Raw genomic sequence first — 21239 nt, 5'->3', positions numbered from 1 at the left:
GTCTCATATATAAAAACGATAATTTTTCAAATCTTTGCCCCACATCCTTTCTTTATGCAAGTTAGGAAACGACCAATCCTACGAGTTTAAAGGGTTAGAGGACCTACAAATTTAAAAAATAAATGATCGCTCTTCGCTTGCATGCCAAAAGGTTTGCATGCCCCCAGGTATAAAACAGAGTTTCAAGGTCACCTTTTATTCGAGCCGACAAAACATTTGTTTTATCAGGAAAGGTCTACCTCTTTCAGGTTACCAAAGATTGTTCTACTCACAGCGCAAACAAAACACTTCTTCGGCGATGTCTACCGAAATAGACAAAGGCAAATGGCACAGACGCCACCACTCACATAACTTTGACGAGGGAATCTTGTTCCAGTCCAACCCCCTTTTCCAATCACGGACGGGAGTACCGACTAGTCATATATCTCTCGCGGAAACCTACCTTATACCCGAAGTTTTCCTGCCGAAGCAGACCAGGGTGCATGCCCCCTGGGTTTCAGTCCCGCCCCCGAATCACTCGCACTCATCGGGCGGACGGACTGGGGATTGATGAGACATTCCTTGCGTGAAAATACCATTTAGGGATGGTGTGCGACTATTTGCTATGTGTGAACCGGGAAATGAAAGCTGGTCTACGAGTTTGACCACTCTTCCTTCGTGCGGAAAACACATTACTCTAAAGAGTGAGGAGACAATCACTCCCATGCAATAAATATAGTCTCGCCCAAGGAGTAGATTATAATCCAGGGGTCCTTGGACTACCATTACGTTCATTTGAACGGTTTTCCCTCTCAATGTTATGGGCACATTGGGAAGGATCCCTAACGGTCGACTGGTTCCTTTGTCAAAGCCTGTTAGATTTCTCATCTTAGGCAAAAGCGATGGCGAACCAAGCGCTTTCCAAGCAGTCGAGGAAAGGATACTCACAGAAACCCCTTCATCTATGATGGTACCGGCCATAACCATTCTATATATTTGAACAATGATTCGAAATGGTATACCAGCCGGTAAACGGGGTCTGCCTAGTTGATTCCAATCGAAGGAAACAACTAGGTTACTTGGAGGTGGGACCGAATAAACGGCCGGGTACGACTCTGACGAACTTCCTTCCTGTGGTAAAGGAATGGGTAAATTGCCCCCATGTTCATCGGAGTCTGTGCTTACGAAAAGAATTTGGACGGTGTCATCCCTGTTCTCTTCGGTGACCGTATCATCTGAAGAAGGAACCTCTGAAGGCAAGACCGGGTCAACTGCTGTCTCGACCTTTTGACTTTCGTCTGGTATGGGTTCAGATGGTTCTTCTTCGATGATAGAAACTTCGGCTGACCACTTGGGCGGGTCAGCCGGATTTTCAACTAGTGACGGACTCGGCAAGAGTTTCTTATATCCAGGAGGAAGTCGTAACGGTGAAACCGGACGATCGTCCAAAACTCTTTTAGCCTCGTCTAAGAAGGGACAACGGTGGACGGTATGATCACCTTCGCATAGTTTACAAGGAAATCTATATTTTCCTTTTTGTCCAGGGGCTTCACTTTCACTAGTCGATGGTGTGTTTTCAACATGATCATCAGAGGTTGACGACACCGGGTTGTGCAAACGAGAATACCAGTCCCTTAGTATCCGAGGGATGCAAGGACAATCTCGATGAAAGTGGTCTCCTTTGCAAATGATACATGGCGATTTAGGCTTGGTCAGTACAGTGTGTGGATTTTCTCTAGACGACACTTGGTTACTCCTTTTCGCCTTTGGCTCCTTCTTCTTCTTCTCTTTCTTCTTCTTTTCCTTCTTCTTCTCAGGTACTTGATTTTTGGCTTTACCAGCCTCATCAAGCGAAGAAGAAGGAGGAGAGGAAGATTTGGATGAAGTAGAAGGTTGGGGGGTAACTTTGGAATCGTCTAGTTGCTGACTCGATTGTTCAGGAATTGCGATGTTCTAAACGACAGAGGTTGAGAAGAGCCATACGGGCAACCCGATTGTCAATCCTGGAAGTGACAATGTGGCCATATGGGGTGCACCAACATCTCCCCAAGAGGAGAAGGGACTAGGATTTCCACTAAGGGGAACTCCTTGGTTGGTGGACTCCATTCTCTCAACCTAAGACCAACGTAGGAAAGGTGATGATTATTCCGTTTAAATAAATTTTAGACGCTTTGACACAACTTGTTTTTTCAATTTTAAAGAGTCGAGAAAAAACAAAAGATGAATCTAGTCGCCTTCAATTTTTAATGAGCCTGAAGTGACAAGTGCTCAGATGGACCTTTTCCGTTAAGGAGTCTGAAAAGGAACGAAAGGGACTGCTCTGGAAATCTAGGTAGAGGGATTACCAAACCAATCGCAAAACTGCAGAATACTTTTTACGGTACGGCAGTCAATCTTCCCAAATGCTGTGTTCAGTGCATTGCGATCGATAGGGTGGCAGACACGGCTTCCTATGGATAAAGGATTAAGCCTATTGTGGTCTCCCAAAATATACTCGACGGTACGTGGGAGCACAAGTCCGTACTGGCACTTATCACCTCAAAGTGGAGGAATCACCCAACCAACAGTGAGAACAACAGTTACCAGGCTTTACGACGCCGGAATATGTCTCTAGCCTAGACTTCTAGATGTTGTGCGTTAGGTTCCAAAGCGTTGTTAGATTCATTAAATTTATTTTAAGTTGATCTCGCTTAAGAAATTTGCCTTTCAGGTTCACCGCGTGATGTATATACACAATTCCTAAAATGCAATCTAAGATGATAAACAGTCTTTTTATCTTCTTTGTGAAATGAAAATCCTAGCTACTAAGGAAAGAGAGACAATATTCTTTCACAAAGAGCAAAGAGCACACACTATATGCACTGTCCTAAATCAAACCAATCAAACAGTCTAAATGCAAATGCAAATGCACATGCATGTATTTGTTTTCAACCTTCTTAATATGTGAATGATAAAAAGAAAGCTAATGCGCAAATCTGAATTATTTTCAAAGCGACAATTACTAACAAGTTTCTTTTCAAAATCAAAATGGAGACAATGACAACACTTTGCGATTTAGAAATGAAAACTTGTTTTCGACACTAGGAAAACTACCAATTCAGATCAAATACAATAGTAACAGGGTAATCGACTATTAAGAGCAATCAGACTCTCTTCTATGACTGAAAACGACACTTGAGACACTTTCAAATCAAGAAACGACAGTACAATTACGTTACTTTTTTGCAAAGGAGAACTGAAAATGACTCAACAAATACACAAAAACATTTACAGTTCTTTGCACAATGGAGGCGGAATAACAGCAAGGAAAGGAGTTTCAAATAGAGGTATACTGACTACAGGCAGCAAAACTCATGAATAGAACTGAAAAGAATGAATTCAGAAACCAAAATTTATGAACAAGGCCTTGTCTGTTCAGCGCACCTGTAACACAGTGAATCTGAAATGCAACGCACCTTCTACACTCGGGAAGTGCGCTGAATTTGAGATTCACAGAACAGACAGTGCGCTGGACCAGGGACGAGACTTTGCTTGGGTTCCGGGTCACAGTTTGCAGTTCAGTTCAAGGATTTTGGCCGAGCAAGTGGTAATCAGTAAATCAACAACAGGGGTAGATCTAAGGAGGTTACTAGAGCCACCACAAGGGCAATTAGAGAGTTTGTAAATCAGTTGTTTAATTCATAAACAAAACCCGGAGATTGACTGAAGCGGCATTTATCTACTTTGCATTTGCAGAGCAAATGCAGTTCGAAAGCTACCTGGCTCGACTTCAGGCTCCGTCTGTAAGTTTATAAAATAAACAAATGTAGATAAACAATCAATCTAGTCGCTCCCCAGTGGAGTCGCCATTTTGTTACAGGGAAAAGTGTCTATGCAGAATTGCTTATCCCACTAAGGTGTGGTAGCTACCTTAGAAACAAACAAAGTAAAACTACTTTCGTTTTTCCTTTATGAAAGATAGATAAGAGAAGAATAAAGGAGACCAACCTCTGTCTTGCGCTTGGTTCCTTGTTCGATTCCTCTCTCTTCTGATAGTCCTTTGCCACTAGCTTCCTTGTATACCCAGCTTCACAGAGTACCTGTAGAATCAAAGCAGCATAAAACTATACAAGAACATGGATCTATTATCATAAACAATCTAGGATCAGATGTAAATTGACCATACAGATGCACAAAACATAGATTACACAAGAGTATGGAGGAAAACTTGAATAGCTTTATTGATAATCAAGAAAGAGCCAAGAGAGTTACAACTAGTTGTTCTGACCCAACATCATCCTCTCAGCAAGTAAGCCCTTCTTCACCTCATGCAAAGCTTAGATCACTAAACACTATGAAGTTGCCTCAAGAAACCAACAGCAATTCCTTACAAGATGCAAAATTCCAGCCTCTGGATCTCTGGGATGAGGGATCCATATATAGATATCTGTAATGGAGATGAGTCAGCTTGTGATTTGATTAGTGTCTTCCCTCTGATAGTTCTTGTTTCCACTTGGAGACTGATGATCTCTTACTCATCCTTGGTCAAATTCAGAGAGGCAAGTGTCACAGGAGAAGCTTCTGGAAGATTCCATGCTTTTCCACCTCGCGGATTGACACTGCCATTTGTCTCTTCTCGCCCATCACACCCCATAGAAGGGATTTTTGAAATGCAACACACCTACTGAGTGTACTTAGGTGAGATGCAGCGCCCTTTGCCTATGGAGTAGGTGAAATGATCCTGTTTTGACTAGTTCTGAGTATTTTTTCATGGAGAACTTCTGGGAGAAGCTGTAATCAGTTGACCTTGTTCCTTTAGGGGTTGGAACAACACTTTTAGGGACTTAGGAGCCCTTGGTTTATGGAAATTTTATGCTTGGGGTTGCAGTGCCCAAAAATGTCTATAACAGACCAGCCAGACCCAACGTATGATGCACGCATTACATGGTGGAAGGGAATGTTGTGACAAAGTGCCCCAGGTTGCAAGGAATTAATCATCCAGGGGGGTCACGGGGTCGTCAGGGGCCCCATCAACCGTAGGAGTTGCAGCAATAGGAGCGCAAGGAGCTTTTCCGGGAAGGAATAGCCAAGAATTTTTCAAGATCTGTAGAATGTTTGGACACTTGCCACTGATGTGCTCGTTTCTATAGAAATACTCCAACGTCCCCAATAACAACTACTGTGAGTTCTATGCATCTACAACACATCACACTGAATAGTGCCGATGACTGGATGCTCTAGCAGAATGGCTGGACAGATATCTACATTCAGAGTCAATGAGTCAAACCGAGGAGGACGAGGAGGAAATGGGCGAGGAGGGAGGATGGGAGGAAGAGGCCCTGTAAGGTGTTACAACTGTGACCAGGAAGGGCATGTCGCCAGGGAATTCCCGCTCCCGAGGAGACCTTGGTGCTCACAGTGTAGGATTAATACCCACGCCACAGAGGATTGTCCGGAACTCATTGCAAAGTGGGAAGAAAGGACCAGACAGAGGGGGGCTAACCTGTTTAATGCTGAACCTCGTACCGATGACAATATTTCCACAACCAATATTAATATAGTCACCTGAGGAGGAAAGCAGATGGGGGAGGATTGTAGCACAACGGACCCACCCTTGATTGTTAAAGAAACATCTCCATAGAAAGTATATAAGACCAAATGCCAAAAGAAGTATTATCATGAGGAAACTAAGTTGTTCGAGGGGATGACTGAGAAGAGAGACAACCAGAAACCGTAAGATGACGTGCTTGATCACGACTAGCCGATTGAAGAGTTGTTTAAACTATTCCTGAAGATTGTTGAGGATGAACGCATGTTGAAGGAGGTGCGAAAAGTTTGAAGGCTGCGTTATCCATAGAAGAAGGGGAAGTGGAGTGATCACTTGTCGACTTGCCAGAAAAGAGTTCCAGATGAGTGAAATGAAACAAGAGGAGAAGCGACAAGGAATTATGAATCAACGTGCAGGTTGTAGGGTTCCAGATAAGGGACACAATGTTAGCCTTGGGGTCAGATTTAAACATCCTACCTAGAAAAACATGGGAGGCAATGGGGAAGTTGCAATTGAAATAATCGCCAATTCAACTAAGAATGGCAAACCAGTATTGTATACTACCCATTGGAAGGTTAGAGAATGTGGAAGTCGATGTAGCAGGGGTGAAGATGCACACCGAATTCGAGGTGATTGACATCATGGGGGATAAGGACCCATACCCGGTGCTCCTTGGGATCAATTAGGCCTATGAGAACTATGTTGTCATAGACCTAAAGAAAGAACTGATGATTTTCGAAGCAAAAGGACTAAGGGTGATCCAACCCCTGGACCCCTATCAAGGACCTAGGTTCACAGAACTAGTAGATGACAGGGATGAACCAAGAATGCTAGACCAACTATACACGCTTACAGTGGGAAAGAGGGAAGATTACATAAATCCCATGGTAAGAGGCTCCATCAGCTGGAGAAGTATCCAAAGCTTAGAGGTCAGCTTGGAAGCTGCCTGGGATGCATGGCAGCAAGGCGGGTATGAACTAAACAATAGATGTTGTGCAATGATAACCCGAGTAAATTGGATAGGAACGGAAGTAGGTGACTATCCCAAATATTATGGCCTTCAACCGGTGGACACCTTCTTGAACAGGGTAGACCAAGAAATGATAGAGGATCAAAATATTCCCTTTCTTGATATCGCTCTCATGGAAACACCAACAAGATGGTGGAAGACGCACCGCAGTGCACTAAGAGACTAGGTGAGCATCAAGTAATCCATGAAGGAAATATTCGCCTAGGAGGAAGACCAACCACAGGATAAGGCACACATAAGGAAAGATACATGGGGGATTCAAGTCCCGAGAGGCACATCGAAGATTGCATAACCAATTGGAATAACCAGGGAATGCTAAAGGATCGATGGGTACATGCATTTATACATACCCTAGGAACTGTCCCCCAAGCTTGGTATGTACAGGAGGAGCTCCGTCGACAGACGGAGGATTGGGATGTTTTGGAGGTATAGTTTTTTAGCAAATTTTCATATATAAGTAAAGAGGAACGCATGATGGAGACACTCCAAGTGATAAAAGGGGTTCTATTTTCCCCAGGATAGTTGGTTGAAGGATGTCCGGAAGAAAGTTTTCTGCAGAACCAGAGGAGGATGGGTTATATGGATTGAGACACCTGACCTTCGAAGAAACAGAAGGAGAAAGAGACATCTGGGAGAGCCCCTCGAAAGAAGTTGCCCACATTCTACCATTGAAACTAAGAAAACAAAATGTTGGGACGGAGGATAAGCCCAAAATAGCATTTGTGGGAGACTACTGGGACGAACAGACCACAAAAGAAATTTTTGACCTACTACAGGAATATCAGGACCTGTTCCTAGCTTTAGTAGCAGAGCTGAAGGGGATAAAAGGAGATATAGGGGAAATGAAGATTGTTTTGAGACTGGATGCCTAGCTGGTAAAGCACAGACCATATAGATTGAACCCAAGGGTGAAGGAGAAAGTTAAGAAGGAAATTGACAAAATGTTGGAAGTAGGAATTATATTTCCAGTAGATGAAGCTGAGTGGATAAGCCCGATAGTCATACAAAACAAGAAGGATGCAACTGAAATCAAAGTATGTGTTGATTACAGAAGCCTCAACAATGCATGTGTGCATGACCCATTCCCGACACCTTTCAGCGATGAGGTCCTAGACAATGTGGTGGGGAATGAAGCATATTCGTTTACGGACGGATTTTCGGGCTACCACCAAGTTCGAATAGCTGAGGAGGATAAAAGAAAAACAACATTCACTACTGAGTGGGGGTCATATGCATACAATGTGATGCCATTTGGACTAAAGAATGCACTAGCAGTCTTCTCAAGGATTGTCATAGCTACATTCCGAGACTATATTCACAGATTTCTAGAGGTGTACATGGATGACTAGACAGTGTATAGTCTGTTAAAAAAACACACCAGCTTATTAAGAGTAATGTTTGAAAGGTGCAGACAACTGCAGATTTCTTTGAACCTCAAGAAATGTATCTTCGCAGTCCCATTTGGAACACTACTAGGCCATACCGTCTGCAAGGATGGAGTATTCGTAGACCCAACAAAGGTAGCGTCAATTGTCAACATGGAACCACTGCAGAACGTAAAGCAACTAAGGTCAACTATGGGACATACGGGGTATTACTGACGCTTCATCAGGAATGATGCATCAATCACAGCCCCAATGGAAAAGCTACTGAAAAGTACAGAAGAATTCGTTTGGACTGTGATGGTCAAACAACACTGAATAAGTTGAAGGAAAGGCTGGTAAGTGCCCGTATCCTTGTCTATCCAGATTGGAACAAAATGTTCCATGTGCACATCGATGCATCAGGGATAGCGCTGGGAGCAGTCTTAGTGCATCCAAGGGAGAAAAATATGGACCACCTGGTGTATTATGCTAGCAGAAAGTTGTCAACTGCGGAAAGAAACTATACAACAACCGAGAGAGAAGCCTTGGCCATGGTTTATTCTCTCCAAAAATTCAGGCATTACTTGTTGGGCACGCCATTCAAATTATTTACAGACCATTCCGCACTGAAATACTTGGTAAACAAACCAGTACTGGAAGGTAGAATATGTCGATGGTTGTTGTTGTTCCAAGAATTTACTTTCGAGGTGGTCATAAAACCCGGCAGACTGAATGTGGGGCCAGACCACTTGTCGTGACTAGAGACATGGGAGAATGAAGGAGTAGTGGATGATCGATTGCCTGACGCCGACTTATTCAGAATAGAGGCAATCCTAGATCACCTAGAAGAGATTGCCACATTATTAACAATAGGTCATTTCCCAGAAGGATATATGGCAACACAAAGATGCCACTTGGTAGTAAGGGCAGCAGATTACCAGCTGATCATAGGACACCTCTACAAGATGGGCTTGGATCAAATATTGAGATGCTGCGTCCTTCAGCATGAAAGAAGTGATGTGTTGTGGGAATGCCATGCGGGAGTCGCAGGAGGCCATGTGGGAGGTAAAGCCACCGCAAGAAAGATACTACAAGCAAGACTTTGGTGGCCAACTATTCATAAAGATTCTAAAGAATTTTCCAAGAGCTGCGACATCTGTCAAAGGGTTGGAAAGCCTTCGCGATGGGATGAGCTGCCTCTAAACCCCATTCACACAGTGAAAATATTTGACAAATGGGAAATAGACTTCATTGGACCCATTACACCATCGACAAGGAATTCACACGCGAGATACATAATAACTGCAACAGAATACCTCACCAGGTGGGCAGAAGCAACACCTGTCAAGGACTGTACAATAGAAACAGCTGCAAGGTTTATTTTCGAGAACATAATCTCAAGGTTTGGATGCCTGAGGAGCCTCACAAGCGACCAAGGAACACACTTTCTGAATGAAACCATTGAGACTCTGTTGAAGACCTTCATGATTCAGCATAACAAGAGTAGCCCGTATCACCCATAGGCCAACGACGCAGTTGAAGCATTCAACAAAATCCTGGAGAAAGGGCTAACAAAGGTCGTATCAGCCAACAGGGATGACTGGGATGAAATAATACCCGCAACTCTATGGGCATACATGACAACAGTAAAGAGACTTCATAAGAAAACTCTATTTTAGCTAGTATATGGAAGGGAAGCAATGGTACCAGTAGAATTTATATTACCAAGCATGTTCATATCTGAAGCCACGAGAATGATGGACAACATGGCCTTACGGGACAGACTGAGTCAGCTGTTGGAACTTGACGAAACCCGGTTCTTGGCCGAGTTTCATCAGTTAGTGGAGCAGAGAAGGTAGAAAGCTTGGCACGATAGGCACATCAGGAGGAAGTCTTTTGAAGTAGGGGAACAGGTACTACTATACGACAGCAAGTTCCAGAAGTTCCCAGGGAAACTGCAGATGCACTAGTTGGGCCCATTTATAGTCACAGAAATCAGAGAATCTAGAGCAGTGAGACTCGCACAACTGGATGGAGTCATGTTGCATGGATGGGTGAATGGTGCTCGCTTGAAGCCCTTCCACAAGACATAAATCAAGATAAAAGAGGGTCTTGGAAACGAGCCTGCAAGTAAAAAAAAACAAAAAAAATCTGTCAGTTATAATAAGCTACTAGGTAGAGTCATGGGTTTTTTTCAGAGAATAAGAAGAAGGTCAATAAGGTTGCGGCAACAACTTCAGCACACCACAACCCATTTGTGGTCGGGGGAGGGGAAAGAAAAGTAGAATTAGTAGTCACACATGTAGTCCTAGTCAGCAAGGTACATGTAGGCAAGCGCTTTTTGTAGTCTTTATGATCACATGCTGTACCTATACTTTCCGTTATACTGGTAGTCATTTCCATATTAAGTAAATAATAATGCAACTATTAAAGTAGGAGCCGCAAAATCTTTTCCCATTAAGCACGAATTTAGTTAATAAATAACCCCATCACGGAAAAATAAATACGCCATGCAGCCCACTCTGTACTTTCCCAGTCCACGTCATGGTTGTCATGTCCAGGTCGGCTAACGGCGGCAAGGTATAGCTAGAACACATGGGAAAGTTGTCGGAGTAATTAGTTGCTAAGGTCCAGTTAGTCAGGAAACATCATGTTAGGTTCAGCTACTTAACTCGCAGGATAATGAAGGGAATTCCAGAACTTCAATTGCAGATAGCAGGAGAATTATAGGTCCGCTCTGAAGAATAGTTGTAGAGACGCAGAAGTGAGAAACCTCAGGTGAAGATTGTTTACCAAAGGTGAAGGGAGATGGTGAAAGGAATTGTATCAGTCCCACAGGACACATTAGATGAAAGAATTGAGGTGGTCGACAATTTATATGGAAAATATGACAAGGCGAATCTGGTCGACAATGATCTTACAGACTGTTTCCAGTTCCCAACTCTGAAAAGGGAAGTTTATGCAGAGGATATCTAGAAGGAGGACGACACCAAGACCTCCAGGGTCAGGGAAAATTTCAAAGGGATACAAAGGTTGATGTTACTCCATTTGAGAAGCTTACCTGTGTTCGATACTCAATTCGCCGCAATGTAGTGTACCAAAATTTTGGCGAGCAGGATGCACGGAGGATCACTGTGGTTGGACAAGGAGTATCCCATTCATGTGGATGATATTAATCGTCTAACAGGGTTGTCAGCAGGGGGGAAGGCAGTGAGCACAACATTTCAGTCAGGGGCTAAGAGAGCTAAGAAGCAGACTGAAGATAACATCTATGCAAGATATGGGACTGAGCGGGGTGGAAGAGGAGCGAAGCTTGATATGATCAACAAGGTCAACATCAGATTTTCCTGCTACATCATAGCGGGAAAAACCATGAGACATTACACGAAGAACAAATGCACACTAGACGCAATTTCGGTTGCAGAACATTGCTTCCAGGGAGAGATACTTAACTGGTCCACGTTTGTTCTTAACGAGCTATTTGAAGCTTGTGAAGATGTGTACAGGCGGGGAACCAGTTTCGTGTTCGGGTACATTTTGATGTCTTTGGAAATGTGGAAGTGGAGGCCATCGAAGGAAAGGGAAATGACGACCATTGTTGAAGGACAACCAATAGCACTCTGCTATGACCCATGGAGGGCATCGGGAGACCCCAACACAAAAGAGATAAATGAGATAGCTTTCAAGGATTGGTATGAGCAGATGTTAGCCACCATCAGGTCAACAAAGAGGATACCAAAGGCTCTGCTAGACAAATTCTCAGAAGAGATATGGTTCGGAGCCTCACACGCACACACCTATCTTAGACCATGGTGTGTCCATCCAGAGACCTTTAAGATGAGGCCGCAGAGGTTCGTTCTAACGGCAGCAGTGCTACACAAGGAGGTGGGATCATGGCCAGGAGTGGCTTGCGAAATCACGGATGGGAAATACAACTATCTATTCGGAGCCTTGAAGTAGTAGGCGCAAGGGGGAGATGTGGCAGAGAGCAACAGGAAGTGGCCAGCTGAAGATGACCTCCACCCAATGGTGCTTCAGATGGAGGAGAAGATGTTCGAGCTAAGACAAACAATTGCTAGTTTCGAAGGACAATCAGGTGAGAGCAATTATCCTGCCCAATTTCAAGGCTCTACCATGTTCTCTCCTATTATCACAACCCCGCTGGCCATGAAACTCCCCACGGGAGTAGCCCAGTCTCCCTCTCAGCCAACGGTCCCCAAGCCGAAGAAGAAACGAGTTGTTCATAGTTTGGCCGTCAAAAATCCGAAAACTGCTCCACCACCCTTGGTTGTCAACCTTACTGACGAGGTCGAGCATTCGATCTCCGCAGCCCCCATAGTTGAAGAGATTCCCACCACCACTTCCACCATTTTACATCAGTTGCGAGAGTCATCCCTGCACATAGCCTCCACCTCCACGACCCTGTCAGAGACCTTCCTGTCAGGCTGACGAAGAATGACTGTGGAAACAGAAGTTGAGTCAGCCAGGCAGGAAAAGGGCACCACTTCTTCCAATGATACACAACAAACATCACTTGTATCACCAATGCTTGGGTCGGACCCACCACAAGGAGGAAGCCTAGACACTATTCTGTAGGGAGAAAGGATTGAGCTGTACTGGCCACTTTTCCCTATAAAGCTCACAGTGGTCCCGAACCCTAGCATCATTCCACCCACTCCACAATTCACTTCGCAGTCACAACAAGCTCATTCGCTCGCATCCCACTCTAAAAAATCCATCGCCAACGGCCTACCCATACAACAACAGTTCCCTGAACCCAGTACAATGCAGGCTAACACACTCCAGCACTGGTCATCAGCCCAATTATTTACATTTATACAACAAGCAATGCATAGGGCCGAAAGGATCCATGAGGATCTGGCCAAGGAACATGAGCAGCAAGCAAGGCGGTTGCAGGAAGTAACAAAAGAGCATGATCACCTGTGGCGAGAAAATACAGATTTGCAAGCCCAGGTTGATCAAATCACGCAGCGATTCAGGTCATTATGGCCAGCAATCATTGATGCAAACATAGAGGCGCCGACGGACATCACGACCTACACGCTGGTAAAATGTTGCGACCACATCCAGGTGGCATGCTTGAACCTGGTAGCTACCAATGCCGACATGAAGAGGAAGCTGGAGATGGTGAGATCAGCACTGTTGGACCTAGTGGAGATCTACACGAGGACAGTCGAGGGAAAAATCGCCGAAGTGGAAGAAAAGAAACAAGCCTTAGTAGACGCCCTCACCGATGGCTACGCTCTGATGAACAAAGTCCATGACTGGCCAGGAAGCCTGGCGCTAAAAAATCACTCGGTCTACCCGATGAGAGAGCGAATACAGACCTTATTCACCAGCACAAAGGACTATACAGACCCTACCCAACTGTAGTAGATCAACAACTAGATTGATGCCATCCAGGCCCAAGTTGATCCAGATCTTGGGGGGAGGTCCCCAAGATCTAAAAGATTGAAATGGATTTTAGGGGAGAGGCCCCTAAGATCTGAAAAATTGAAATGCCAGAAGAAAAAGAGGAGATTGCCCAATAAAGAAAACCACAAAGATTTTTTTTTATTAAAACGAAGAATAACTGTAAAAGTTACATTGTGGCGGACAAACTGTCCTTTTACAAAATATGACTTGTTACTTATAAAAATTTTTAGTTACAATACCACGGGTCAATTTCATGGGTGAATGAATACCATGGGTGGACGTCACAATACCAAGGGAAAATACCATGGGTGGATGTCACTTACAATACCATGTGTGGATGCCACTTACAATACCATGGGTAAATTCCATGGGTGGATGAATACCATGGGTTGATGCCATTTTCTATTCGGATCATTCTTCCCTCCTTAAGAAGCAATGTTCCCCATTGCGTGAAGTTCCCTCTTGCAAAGTCTTTGTTGAATATGAAGAGCCATTGAAGAGAAGGGTTTTATGTGGTTAACCCATAACCATGATGAACGAAGATCCGAGGATAGAGATACCTTGTAATGCTTGTGACCAACTGTGATACTGACAATGTGTGACCTAGAAAATGGACTTCGATGAACTGTTGGTTTGTGGATGACCCATAACCATGATGAACGAAGATCCGAGGATAGAGATACCTTGTAATGCTTGTGACCAATTGTGATACTAACAATGTGCGGCCTAGAAAATGGACTTAGATGACAAGGATTTTGTGCGGTTGAACCATAACCATGATGTTGGTTGTTGATGAAGTAGCAGGTACCTACATAGCCTGGGGTGGGAGGGTATGTCTCCAAAGAACCAAAGACGAATGCTTCTATGCTGAAACTGATGAATGTGAAGCAGGTGCCTACTAAAGTGGGGTGGGAGGGCACATCCCCAAAGGGAACCCGCTCCGAATGCTGCTCCATAATTAAAATGGACATAACTCGGTTAATAAAACTCAGAATTGTTATTATAACCTATTTTTGGAAATAGAATGACCATTTTGCATCTTCCCATGTGTTGGAAATCCTTATCTGGACACTCTGGAATCTCAGATTTGCGATGCAACTGTTCCGTCGTCACAAAAGTTCTGAAAAATAACTGATTTTAAATCAACGATATCTTCCACATTCAAACTCCGATTCAACCCTTTTTTTTTTTTGAAATTTGGTGATTTTTCGAGAGGAACTCAGATCTGCAATCATTGTTCTAAAATTCTGCACTAAAACTGCAAAACATGATAAGAGAGTCGCCATCCACCAGTTGTCGTAAAAAAAAACTCTACAACATAGCTAATTTTAAATAAGTGATATCTCCCTCATCCGGACTCCGATTCGGTCGATTTGTTTTTTGAATTTGGGTATTTTTTCGCAAGGAATACAGATATATTATTTGGTTTTGTAAAATTTTCACCCAAAATTTTAGACCTGATCTGCAAACTCGTCGCCCAAAAACATTCCTGCAAAAAAAATGAAAAATGAAAAATTCTTCCCACTTGGCCCAAGAAAATGCTCTATGGAGGACGTAGCATGTTAGGCCCCTATACTACTAGTGTAACCCCTTATTGTTATTAGTACAACCCCCTTATTATATTTTTGTACCCATGTAGTCCCCATATTGTTATTATTGTGCCCCATAGAAGCCCACTATTGTTATTATTGTGCCCTTACATTATTATTGTTATGTCGACTCTGATTATATTATGACCCCTTAGACTCCTATATATAGAAAGGAGGTCTTGTCATTTGTATCATTCAAGAATTGTTCATTTATGTAATGTAAAGGAGGTTGCCCCCTCGAAGAGGCTGAATTCTAAGGCGTTTATCTCTCTTTTCTATCTTTTTGTGAGCTAGTTTCATAACATTTGGTATCATAGCTTTGGATTTTAGGGTTTCGCTGCTCCAAATAGGTCATCGTGCCATTTTAGCTATAACTTTCTTTATGTGACATTTCAGAAGAAAAAGAAACAACCCATTTGAGAAGAAATCGCGCTGAACCTCGGGTCCGAATTTCATAGATTTGCGCACTATATTTGTGGAGATATGATCTGAGGAAGTTGCCTTTTTGCAGACTCCCAAATTACATTCCAAACAGGTGACCTGGGGAAACTCATCATAACTTTTGTTTTGAGCATCAGATTGAAATTTCGTAAGAAGTTGCACAAAGAGTACGGACTATAGTTTTCTGTGCATAGTTTTCAAATCTGAAGGTTGAAATAGTGATGCATGACACGTTGTACAAGTTCGCTCTACTGAAACATTATATAATTAGGTCATCTTAGGAGATTGGCCATAACTCTTTCTTGGAGAATCAAATTCTGCTTGCGGGGTTAGAAAGAGGACTCAGAGGGCTACTTCAGGAGACAATTTCAGAACTTTGAGGTCTGAAAGTACAGAGTTACAATCATTTCAAGATCGAGCTCCTGAAATCAAGAAAAGGCGATATGAGGAAGTTTGATGGAAATGATCCAGTCAATTGGATACTACAGATGGAGCAATATTTCGATCTACATGAGGTGTAACCATTACAAAAGGTTAGTATTGCATCTTCATATTTAGAACCGGATCAATTTTTATGGTATAAAGGGCTTTGTTCTCGTAAACCACTTGTTATGTGGTCAATTTTCACGGAGGAAATGATAGCACATTATGAGTATACAAAGAGAAACTCCTTCTTTAGCCAATTGATAAATCTCAAACAAAAGGGTTCAATGGAAGAGAACATTGAGGACTTTCAAGAATTGAATAGAAGGGTAAATTATATTCCAAAGAAGCAAAGGATTGATGTCTTCATAGGGACTTTAAAGGATAACGTTCAACATGAGGTTCGTTTTTGGGAACCTAATTCATTGGAGGAGGCATTCGGGTTGGCAAGAAAAATTGAAAGAGAAATTATGGAAACAAGGAATCCCACCACTCATGACTATAATTATAGAAGTGTTTCCTCTCCTAGCCTTCCACAACCTACAAGGCTTACACCACAACAATTGGAAGAAAAAAGAGAAAAAGGGCTTTGTTACAGTTGTGATAGAAAATGAACTAAAGGTCATAAGTGTGCTGAGAAGAAGTTATTTTACATAGAGTATGAAGAAGAGGAAGAAAAGGATCAAGAAACATCAAAAGAAGATGATATACACCAGGACCTAACCCCAGAGAAAGAAGAAATGAATCCAACCATATCTTGTAAAGCATTGGCAAGAATTACCACTCAAACACTCAAGATAGAAGGACATATCAAGAAGAAAAAGGTTCAGGAAGTGAAATATCACATCAAGAAAAAAGAAATGAATCCAACCATATCTTGTAATGCATTGGCCGAAATTACTACTCCTCAAACTATCAAGATAGAAGGACATATCAAGAAGAAAAATGTTCAAGAAGTGAAAGATCACATTGAGCATCAAGAAATGAATCTGACCATATCTTGTAAAGCATTGGAAGAAATTACCACTCCTCAAACTCTCAAGATAGAAGGACATATCATGAAGAAAAAGGTTCAAGCAGTGAAAGATCACATCGAGCATCAACAACAAGTTCTCCAACTTTTAAACGATAATGCCACTTTGGTGCAAAATCAAATGAAACAACAGGTAGATCAACATTGCAATGAAAGAAGTTTTGATGTAAGCGATTGGGTATTTTTATGGTTACATACATACAAACAAATGTCCCTCAAGAAAGCTATTTATGAGAAGGAAATGTTGGCAATACTACATGCACTTCACAAATGGCGACCTTACCTAATGGGAAGACACTTCAAGGTAAAAACAGATCATGATAGTATTAAATACTTTTTAGAACAAAGATTATCCTCTGAAGAGAAACAAAAATGGGTCACAAAGATGTTGGGTTATGACTTTGAAATCATCTACAAAAAAGGGAAGAAAAATGTCATGGCAGATGCACTCTCAAGAAAGGATGAGGATATGGAAGCATTTTTGTGCGCCATTTCTATTATCCAACTAGATTGGATAAACGAAACAAGGGATGAATGGAAGAAGGACGAAGAAGTGTGGCCACTCATTCAAAATTTGCAAAAGATCCCAATTCAAACAATATGGCCAGAACTTGAAGAGGAAGGAAAAATCATATTGGAACCTGGAGCAGTCACAGAAACAAGAACCCGACAGCTATGAAATCGATCAATTTCAGAGTATCTCATCAAGTGGAAGAACTTACCTGCTGAAGATTCCACATGGGAGGACAAGAATTTTATACATAAGCATCAAGAACTACTCAAGCGTTGAGGACAACACTTTTTGAAGGAGAAGGGCATGTTAGGCCCCTATACTACTAGTGTAACCCCTTATTGTTATTAGTACAACCCCCTTATTATATTGTTGTACCCGTGTAGTCCCTATATTGTTACTATTGTGCCCCATAGAAGCCCACTATTGTTATTATTGTGCCCTTACATTATTATTGTTATGTTGGCTCTGATTATATTATGACCCCTTAGACTCCTATATATAGAAAGGAGGTCTTGTCATTTGTATCATCCAAGAATTGTTCATTTGTGTAATGTAAAGGAGGTTGCCCCCTTGAAGAGGCTGAATTCTAAGGCGTTTATCTGTCTTTTCTATCTTTTTGTGAGCTGGTTTCATAACATAGCACATGCCTGAAGTTTGTTGAATATTGCTACAAAATTTTAAACTGAAATATGCATCAAACCCTCATTCCCATGGAATCATAACTTGCTATGATACCATTGATCCAGATCTTAGGGGGAGGCCCCCAAGGTCTAAAATATTGAAATGGATTTTTGGGGAGAGGCCCCCAATATATGAAAAATTGAATCGCCAGAAGAAAAAGAGGAGAATTTCCAATAAACAAAACCAGAAAGATATTTTTTTATTAAAACAGAGAATAACTGTAAAAGTTACATTGTGGCGGACAAACTGTCCTTTTACAAAATGTGACTTGTTAATTATAGTATTTTTCAATTACAATACCACGGGTCAATTCCATGGGTAAATGAATACCATGGGTGGATTTCACAATACCAAGGGAAAATACCATGGGTGAATGAATACCATGGGTGGATTTCACAATACCAAGGGAAAATACCATGGGTGAATGAATACCATGGGTGGATGTCACTTACAATACCATGGGTGGATGCCACTCACAATACCATGGGTAAATTCCATGGGTGGATGAATACCATGGGTTGATGCCATTTTCTATTCGGATCACAAGTTGATCAAATTGAGGAAGAGTCCGCAACGATGAAGAAGGTGATCAGAGATCTGTAGCCACTAGTTCAGATGCAGGTTCTAACTATGAAGGAGGTGTGTGACTCCAGTGGACAACTATTGAGCGACCTGCAAAGCTAGCGACCACCATAGTTAACGTCAAATTCGGTCGAGGCATTCACTCAATGCACTGACACAATCCTCGATGGATGGGACACTTCCATTCAAAGTTACCAGGAATTTAGGCAGGAAACCATGGCCGATGTTCTGGAGTTGGAGCCTTCATTTGGAACAAGGGAGCCTCAAAGGGAGGAAAGTGCAATTGAAACATATGCCACTTCGTGAGCAATGACTAAGGCAAAACAAGCACCAGTCCAGTCGTCAGTAGAACCAACGTAGTTGACAATGTAGCCACCACCCGTAGAGCCCATGGAAATACTAGCAGGATCGATCAAGGTTGAAATGAATTGATTCGGGGACGAGTCAAAGAATTGTGGTCGGGGCCTATTGGGGCCTTCGTTTAATTTTGAAAAGGTTTTGATCAATTTTGGCTAACCGAAGGACAAGAAGGAAATAGGTGGCGACAACGGTTAGATTGCGGAGGAGTAAGCTGGACTGCAGGGTAGGAAAATGCAATTGTGGAAGAGTTGTGGCAAGGTGGTAGCGGAAGACAAAGGTAGTCGAGCGGGCAGGAAGGTGCAAGAGCAACTGAGGGAGAGAGCAGCTGAGTAGGAACTGGCAATCCAGGCGGCAAAAATGAATATAAAAGGAGAGTTCCAGTAAAGAAGAGGGATTGGTTAGTTGGTTGGCAAGGCTATGGGATTTGGCAAGAGGACATCTGGTTGCGGCAGACCGATATCAAAAGGCTAGAGCCTGGATGAGCAGGGCCCTTGAGGCTGAGACCGAGCTCGTGAGTCTAAATCGAGTATTCCTTGTATTTGCTTGTGGCGAACGTTGAAGATATACTGTATTGTTTTATTGTTAAGTTAATAGAAAAGAAAGGCTAGATTAGTTGCGGAATATGATATGTATGGGTGCTATGGTGTGATGACTCTTTAAAAATTTTGAATGTCCCATCAAATGCATGTATTTAGTAGTTCTTGTGTAATAGTTATTATGTTTTTATTTCTATTATGTGTGTAATGTATATATATATATATATAGATATAGATATAGATATAGATATAGATATAGATATATATATATATATATATATATATATATATATATATATATATATATATATATATATATATATATATACATATACATATACATATAGATATAGATATAGATATAGATATAGATATAGATATAGATATATATATATATATATATATATATTTGTTATCGGATGATGCTTCGGTCGATGCTCGTTGGACTCCATGATGAACCTTTCTTTCTTTTGGTCACGGCACGCCTCGGGTGAGACTCCTTACCCTTTGGGTAAGGTGAAAATGTCGGCATTGTCCTAGACTACAATGGATCATTGTTGGCCCTCTGCGCCTAAACCTAGGGTATTTTCTGCCTGATGACTCTTTTGTGCCAACACAGATACAAACAAAGGTAAAGATGTTGCTTCTAGATGCCCTTGAGTGAAAGATTAGGTTTGAGAGAGTGTTGTCAAAGAAGGTCATAGTTGTTGCTTTTGAATATAATTCTTGGCATACGTATCTCACAAGATAATTACAAGTGAAAGCTCCTAACATGGAAATCATGAAGTTGGTCCCATAAAGGAAGTTTGTCATTAATATTGTAATTTGTAAATAAAGTATAATGTAATTATAAATAGAGTAGAAATAAAATAGGGAGAAAATGAAAAGTAATGTGGAAAATGAAAAGTCATTAGGGAAGTTGAAAGGTCATGGGAGGTGAAGAGTCACCTCATTTTGTATAAATATACCCTCATGGCTAGTTAGAATGTACTTTTAGTTTTGGACTCCATTTGAGCCCCTTGTTTAGGAAAGCTTGTACATCCTTTTGAGAAATCAAGCTATAGCTTAGTACTTCCACTATTGGATTTCATGGATGCTTCATGTAATGGTGCATTATACATTTTAGCATAATATTTAGAAACTCATTGATTTAAGGCAACAATTTCATCCATGTATTGTTGAATATTTTGTGACTTATCTCATGATGATTCGATGGTATGTGATTGTTCTTTCCACATGTTAAGTTAACAAACTCTTTTTCTAATTTAAAAATACATATCTTACTTGAAGTTGTATGTTATTCATGCTTTCATTTTCATTGTCAATTGTGATCTAATTCACAAGTGATAAATGTATTATTTCTTTCATCTATGCATCTTAATCAAAGTATTCTCACATTCTTCCTTTAAAGATTTATGTTACTTTCTTTAGTTGTTGTTATGTATTTTGTATCTTACTTGTATAGTATTTCATAGAGCTATTTTAACTTGTGTTTTATTAGAAGTTATATTGGTTTTCTCACACATCACTCATCTTGTCCAAAACAAACTACAAAACAACATGGTGGCAGTTATCCCCACATACCAGATGGGATTCCTATCCCAAACAGTGTAAGTTCTAATTGGGACTTTGCACTAGGGAGATCCCCTTACCATTGGCGGAACAATTTTGGCTAGTCAACATGTCCATAATGTCCAAGATAGGGATTGAACTTGAGACTTGTTAAATAACAACATAAAGGCCA

This window comes from Pinus tabuliformis, chromosome 6 (assembly GCF_031772625.1).
Source record: "Pinus tabuliformis cultivar Carrire ecotype Pingquan chromosome 6, CPIR1, whole genome shotgun sequence".
Classification (NCBI taxonomy): Eukaryota; Viridiplantae; Streptophyta; class Pinopsida; order Pinales; family Pinaceae; genus Pinus; species Pinus tabuliformis.
The sequence above is the reverse complement of the archived record's forward strand: the minus strand, read 5'-3'. Positions refer to the sequence as shown.